The 7,740-nt window shown below is 33.2% G+C and overlaps 1 protein-coding gene across 4 annotated transcripts in view; it reads left to right on the forward strand.

The window, feature by feature from the left end:
* The window catches only part of LOC108747692 (paired box protein Pax-6-like), a 116,681-nt gene that overhangs the window by 16,653 nt on the left and 92,288 nt on the right, over positions 1–7,740 (forward strand). For 3 of the 4 annotated variants that reach the window (XR_001939256.1, XM_018485337.1, XM_018485335.1), the window contains exons 1-2: positions 6,023–6,256; positions 6,381–6,649. The exons of the other annotated variant lie outside the window; for it this stretch is intronic. The gene's annotated coding sequence lies outside the window, so the exon portion shown is untranslated. Of the gene's footprint in view, positions 1–6,022; positions 6,257–6,380; positions 6,650–7,740 lie in introns of those variants that run through there. 4 annotated transcript variants of the gene reach the window in all.

Genomic DNA, 7,740 nt, shown 5'->3' on the forward strand with positions numbered 1-7,740 from the left:
ATATATTATACATATATATATAGTATACATAATATTGTTGAAATTTTAAATGCTTTTTTAAAGTATGTATAAAATGTTAAATTTTTTAAACAGCTTTTTATAAAAGTCATTACTCATATAATCACTAACATTTTTTAGAGAATGTTAAATAATGCTAGGATGTTTATTTATTTTTCCATTTGTAGGAGAATTTTATATTAAAGTCATAATGACATAAATATGATAAAATGACAAATAATTTTTGTCCATGACGCAGGAAGAGATAACAATATTACATGAAATTAAAACAAAAAGTAAAATTAATTCTATTTTAATTAGCATTAAAATACATTTTATATCTTTTAAAGTGTACTTTAATAATGACCAAAATATAAAATTAATTTTTATTACTTCTTAAAGTGTTCAAAATGTTTTATAACTTCCATAAAATAATCCTCTCGCGTTATATTTCTTATCATATTTGTTCCTATTCGTATTTCTCACTTTAATGACGATAAATTTCTTCTTGTGTAACTGATGTGAGTTATCAATGAAATAAAAGATATTGATATAATAGCAATTGCGTAAAGTTAAAATTGAGTCCTTATTTTTTTTTTATTAAGGTAGATCCAAACTTTGTAAATAGCATTATCACGACAATATGTTCGAGGACAGACGTGTGAGAATCAATAAATAATAACTTTTCTTTGCTTTGTTAGCTTTGTCGCCATCAATATTTTCGAGTTTGCTCAAGTGGCGATGGAAAATCATCGAATATAGACAAGCACGAAGTCGATAACAGGCTCGTTAAACATATATCGATAAAAATAGTTACATATCTGTTTTGTGTTTGCCATGTAGGGAGAACGATATTGATATGTGAAGAGAGATCTCGGAAAGTTTAAATCGATATTTAAACTGTAATCTAGAAAAAAGAAAATAGAGAGAAAAAGAGAAAGAAAGAGAGAACAATAAAATATACATACAATATTTACGTTTCGTACACTTTATTATTTTGCTAATATTCTTTTAATTGATAATTTGATATTACATTACTTATTCTAAGATTTTAAATTAGTATACTGTATCATGTATTATATTAATGTATGTAATCATATATTTAATCTTTGTATATTTTAATTGTAAATTACATATCTAGTATTATTATTGCTTTATTGTTATTTTAATTATATTCTAGATCCTAGCTTCTTAATAATATTATTTTTTATTTGTCTCTTAAAGTGCATTTTATATAAATTTTATACTTTTGACTTCTATGTATAATATTTTAATAATTTGCGTTTCAATAAGATCATTGTTATCACTATGAAGGAAGTGTAAAAAAAGAAACAGTGAAAAAGAAATTTACATTTGAGAGAATCGCAGAATCCGCTTATTATAAAAGTAGAACAACTTTGGAAAGATATGGAGTTGATTGAAACGCCGAAGATAAACTAATGCGATATCGAAAATCGATGTCAGCTTGTTTCTTGAAGCTATGCATTTTTAAAGTAAACAATTTATTATATCAAAAATTAGCTTTTGTGTTTTTTTATCTAATACTTCCTTGCTTTAAAATTTCCGAGAATATGCAAACATTGCAGACACAGACATTTTAATTTATTAAAACGCGTTTAATTAACAACAACGTTGGTCAAGAGCAGGTAACGTTGGAAGGTGTAAACGAGGATAATTGCGTCTCACCTAACGTCATCGTGCTTTTGTAGCGCGCCACTCTACGTATAAAATTGGTTGGAATCGATCTTAAGAGCCCTGCCCGAGTGCCGGAGGGATGCTCGGAAACGGGGAACGACTTGACCTTGGCTGGATTCACGCGTAGCTGAGCTAACGCAAAATCGAAACGCGTTACTTCCACCGCGTGGATCTCCTAAAGCCGGGTTCACATCGTGACCTGCAGCGGTAGCTCTCCGGATGCTGGGATGTCCGCAAACGCGACTGCGCACACAGATCCATAGGTCCCGGATAAAAAAAAGTCGTCGAAAATTTTGGAAAACTACTTTTCCGTACCTATATATATGTAGTAAATACGTAAACTAAGATGATAATAAATCGATAACTATATAACAAAGCGTGACAATGAATGAATAGGCTGCAAGTTATAAAGCATAAACTTATAAAGCATAGCTTTAAAAACTCAATTACAATAATTATGTTATTTCATGAAGGATCATATTTAAAGGCTTTATGAATCTTGTATAATTTTAGATTAATTTATTAAATTGAACTTTTATAAAATTATCACAATTATTACAAGAAATTTTGAAGGTCTAATCAATGTTGACGAGAGTAAGCATATATACTTTTTTAATATAAAAATTTTAGTTTTAATTAATTTTATTGCTATATTTATATTTGATATTTACACGACACTATTTTCAAATATATAGTATTTCTGCTAAAATATCGGATTTCTATTTCTTTCAATCAAAATCTCTTTTACAATCTACAAAAATGCTAATACATTTATTAAAATATAAAAAAAAAATCTGCTTGCTGCTAAATTACTTCAAGCATCTGTTGAAATTTGTTTCCATTTCGCAACTGTTATCTTCCGAAGTTTCCGTGAAGCGCAAAGATAACTTAAGCAAACTTCTCCAAGTTTCTTATGGCACAAAGGTTGACCTTCGTAACTCATTCGGTTCTATTTAATCGGGCTGATGTGACATAATTATCTCACGTGATTGTGGTTTTTATTTCATGCAATTTTTTAATCAATATCTCTCTGAAATTCGACAAATTAATCTAATTAGTTTAAATTAATAAACTTATTTTCTGTAGAGGACTATTATCAAGTTATCTATTAATAGTTATTAATACGCTTCATGCCGCATTAATTTTAAATAATTTGATTACACTGCGTGAATCATCGGTGATCCACAATACTCTTATTTGCATTTGTTTAATAATTATGTATTTGTTCAAATCAAATGTATTTCATAATATTCAAAAAAGTGACAAAAATTATTATTATAAAAAAGAAAGTATAACGTATCAATATTGCATCGTATATATTATCATAATTATATTCATATATGGTAAATATTATTTTAAAAGTTATTTTATAATTACGTTTCTTTTTATAGCAAAATATCAACGGCCTGAAAGTTCAACGTGGTGACCGATGACCTATGTGATAGTATTGTTCTTTCTCGCAAATTAGATCGATATTTCTTTAATTTCTAGAAAATATTGAATCAAGAGATATATAAAAGATAGCATAAAAAAAGAAAAAAAGAATTAAATTTGCAGATGCCAAGCATCTTACTTTCACTTTATTATTATAATTAATAAAAAATAGACATTTATATCTCTTGAGATAATATTAAAGATACTTGTATACAAACATTTATATAATTTTCGTTTTATTATATTTTATTCTTTATTTATATGTGTTAACAAAAGTTATGAAATTACAAATATTTAAAATATGTAAAACATTTTTGCACTTTGTTGTTATATATATATATTTTCTATATCTTTGAACAGCTCGTACAATGATTTTTTATACGATAGAAATAAATCTATAACTTGATTTTATTATTTTCTAAAGACAATTTATTATACTTACTTTAACACATAGAAACAAACGTTTAAATTCCAATAAGACAAATGTCCCGATGGTGTTATTCGAGTTTCTTGAAACATCTTCGATAAATCAATATAAAAGCATTCGCTCCACTTTCTTCGAACCCATTACATACCTCGTTTCGTTCGAAAGCGACGTAAGTCAGTTTTCAAGTTACCAAGATCGATAGATGCTGTATCATTTTGTCTCCGTATCCCAATTGGAAGTCACGATACCTTCAGAATTGGAACTTAAAATTAATCATTTTCAAAATAAACGACTTGTGCCTCGATTCTTCGCAAGATATTTTCCGTGTGAAACGAGCTTGCGGCCCTACGCACCGCGTCGACAAGGGAGCGGATGCATCCACCTCTGCTCTCCCTGCCCCTCGTTCCGCGAGAAAGACCGTAGGGATACACCAAGGCACATAGAGAGGGTGAATCACCCCCGCGCGCGCCTGACGTACTCTGGCGTGCATAACACCCACGGTTGGTCGGTCCACGCGTGACTAGATACCGCTTTGCACGCGTAGGGGACAAACGCCAATTATATTTTAATATCCCTCCGCGCGAGACGCGCCTTTCCTCGGCTTTCGGAGCGCGAACGATACCGAAATTCCGACGACGTAATGCTTGCGTTTTTCTCGTATTCCTGAAATTCGTCTCCGTCTGTCCATGAAAATTGGCGAAAATTTGAAAATATTAAACAAGAGACGAGTAACGAATAAATTGCAAACAGGATTTTGCAAAATCATAGTCCTAGAAAATTCCGAAATGGTACAATAATACGATAATCGTTTTGTATTTTGTATTTAGTATTTACAGTAACGATTCTGTGATCTTTTTTTTCGTGCTAATCTTAGTTTCGTAAAAATCTGAAAAAATGCGAAAAGAAAAATTTTAAACAACACGATAAGAAATGATACCTAGCTATAATATATCTTCCTTTTTTTGGAATTTGTCACAATTTCTATGAAAATTGTTTATATTTGAACACACCAGAATGTACTCCAGCATGGGAAACTTTTATTTATCTGTATTCTTTTTTTATTCTGCTATTGTTGGAATATCTGTTTTATAAAATTCAATAAATTTAAGACTTAAAATCAAGACTTAAAATCAAGAATGATATGGAATATGTACCTGAATGTGATGTAAATAAAAAACAATTTGAAATGGGAACATTTTAAACATTTAATTAAAAAAAATATATAACCTTTATTAATAAAATTCATGTTTTAAGTGAATATAAGAAATTAAGATACGTCAATATAGAATTAAGAGCAATTCATTTTAGAAAAATACTTTATGCAGATTGCTGCTATTTTTGTCCAAACTGTCAAGGTTGATTCAAGTAAGCGTAAAGATAATATAGTCTTATCTGTGAAAGAGAGTAATCATGCTACATTCACAAATTAGGAACCTGGAATATACCACAGATAAAGCCATTTTATTTAAACTCGACATGAATCGTGGACTTGAATTATATCATATACCTATTAATATTCCTTTAATAAATCGTGTATTGTATCAACTTATTGCCATTTCATTGCACAGCTTAGAAGAATACTATTTTATCCTATTCTAAATCTTTACTATTAAAACATATAAATAAAAATTGTCATTTAACTTATTAATAATCCAAATTACTTATTAATAATCCGAAATCTCATTCTTTTATATATATATTTAATGATAAACTTTTTGATAAATTTTAAATCAGATTTAATCTCGAAATTGGAATGGCAAACAACAGATTTGTATAACAACAGATGGGCACAATTTTTTATTCTAAATCGGTCTCGATTAACCGAGAAATGTCGAAAGAAAGAGGAAGAAAGATAATTATGAAGTGCTGGGGGGACAGAGAAGACAGAGAAGACCGAGAGGCATATCGTTCTCGCGTTGCGGTTCGTCTCCATCTGACTGATCTGACGCTGCCGTGTATTCCCCCCCCGATCGGCGTCCGTCCTTTTTCCCGACTCCCGTGCAATGCAGTGCGCGCACGTTGCCGAGCGTGCGCACTGCGCGCGCAGCACGCGCCCTCCAATGTACCTTCCGCACGGTTGAGCATCTCCACCATTCAGAATCGATGATGTCACGAAGCGGAGCCAAGATCCCCCACTCGCGTAGCGCGGCGCGAGCGCGGAGAGGGGGACTGCGCCCACCGCCCATTGGTCCAAAACGGCAGTCGGACGTACCAACACGAGGCCGTGGCTACCACGGCGGCACGACCCAACGAGAGTCCGCGAGTCGGTGCGTGTCAGTCCGTGCGTGTGCTTTACCTAATAATATTTCCAACGCGGCTAGTCCCGCGCGCTCTCGCTTCTTTTTTCGTCTGACAGCCAACACGCATTTCGCCGCCCTCCTCTCTCTTTCTCTCTCTCTCTCTCTCTCACACACACACACACACACACACACACATACTCTCTCTCTCTCTCTCTTTCTCTCTCTTTTCTCCACATTGCTATATGTACGCGTATAATACAACCCTCTCTCTTTCTCGCTCTTCCTTGTTAGAATTTAGACGTTTGAAGGTATACCAAAGCTCTTCGCATCGCGTCGCGCCGCGTCGCGTTGAGTCGTCGGGACTACCCTCCTCCGTCCCGGTCTTCGACGGATCTCTCACGAAAGCGAGAGAGGAGAAGAATCACGCTGCAGAGCAGCACGTGTGCTGCACTCGCGTGGATCGGTAAGCGCGGTGCGGTTAAATAGTCATCGGCTCTCATCACCGCCGAGAGCCCGTCGCGCGCGACAACCGATGCGAAAGTCGTTGTCTACCACCCTCGACGTACTTACCGTTAAAACGTTTATAGCGCGCGACTAGCCGCGAGAGTGAAGGGGTGTCCTCGCGAGCAAATATCAGCCACGACTTCGGTTGGAGCAGTAGATCGGAGTAAAGAATCGGAGTGTCGGATCTCGCGCAAGTGACAGCGACGGACCCTGCGACTCACCTCCGGGGACTGTGATTCGTATATGCGAGGTGCAACGAAAGTAGGAATCAGCTAACGGATTCGCAGTGGTGCCTCAGTCGAGCGAAGACGTCGGAGGGAGGACGGACACCGTCGGCCGTCGGCAGCTCTTGGTACGTGATCACGTGTTTGTGAAGGAAATTTGATTAAGGAGTATTGAGTGAACGAATGCACGTAAAGTAGAAAGGTTCGCTGTGTTTCACTCATCAAATTTTCAATCTTTTACAATAAGCCATTATCTCAGCTTCAAAATCTAAATCGTAAATAATTGACCAGGCACAGTTGATTGTGAAGAAAATAATTGATAGTTATGAACAGTCGATGTTTTTATGATTTAAGACTAAAGTTTAGATAAATTATGGACTTAGAACTTGTTGTCGAGTGTTCACTAATTTTTTAGATCAACGATTAGTGTTTTAAGTCGACTTGTGTTTTTATTTATTTATTTCTGCCATTATTAATTTATTTTAATTTTGGACTGAAAATTAAAGAAAAAAATATCCCTTGTTTATAATATTGAATTATTATAAAACTTTCTTTATTTTACACTTCTTATTATTATATGATTAAATTGTAAATTAGTCAGAAGAGATTGAAATAAGATCTTTTAATCGAGTGGTTAAATTTAAAATTAAATTTCTAGTAGATAGATTTCGTTGTCTCTAATTCTTTTATCCGTCTAGCGATCTTCTGCTATCGACGGCTGAAGTTCAAAGGCTCGATTAAACCTGTCGACAGACTTGCTCAGTTTTCCTTTTTCGTTTCGATGAAGCCTTACACAAATCTTTCTCAATTCATTCGTTAACGAAAAATTATTTTAATTCAGTTTTAATAAAATTTTGTTTAATTTTTTTATTAATATTTGAAAATAAAATTTGAAAATAAATATTATAATCGCAATATTTATTTTTTAGTTAAACGATTCTTCTAGTGTTTTTACAATACGAATAAATTAGATTTTCAGTATAAAACAATAAAACAATAATAACGAATTATCAGTAAAATTCATTTTAAAGTGATAAAGAAATGTAATATTGATTGCATAATTTTTGTCACTTTTCACAATAAAAATTAATTTCATACGATAGCAAGCAGATTCAATTTGCTGAGATTTAATCCGTTTTTGCTTATCCATAAAGAAGCATATTTAAAAATATTACCTCTTTCTCTCTCTCTCTCTCTCTCTCTCTCTCTCTCTCTCTCT

The sequence above is a fragment of the Trachymyrmex septentrionalis genome, unplaced genomic scaffold (genome assembly GCF_001594115.1).
Source record: "Trachymyrmex septentrionalis isolate Tsep2-gDNA-1 unplaced genomic scaffold, Tsep1.0 scaffold20, whole genome shotgun sequence".
Taxonomy (NCBI): domain Eukaryota; kingdom Metazoa; phylum Arthropoda; class Insecta; order Hymenoptera; family Formicidae; genus Trachymyrmex; species Trachymyrmex septentrionalis.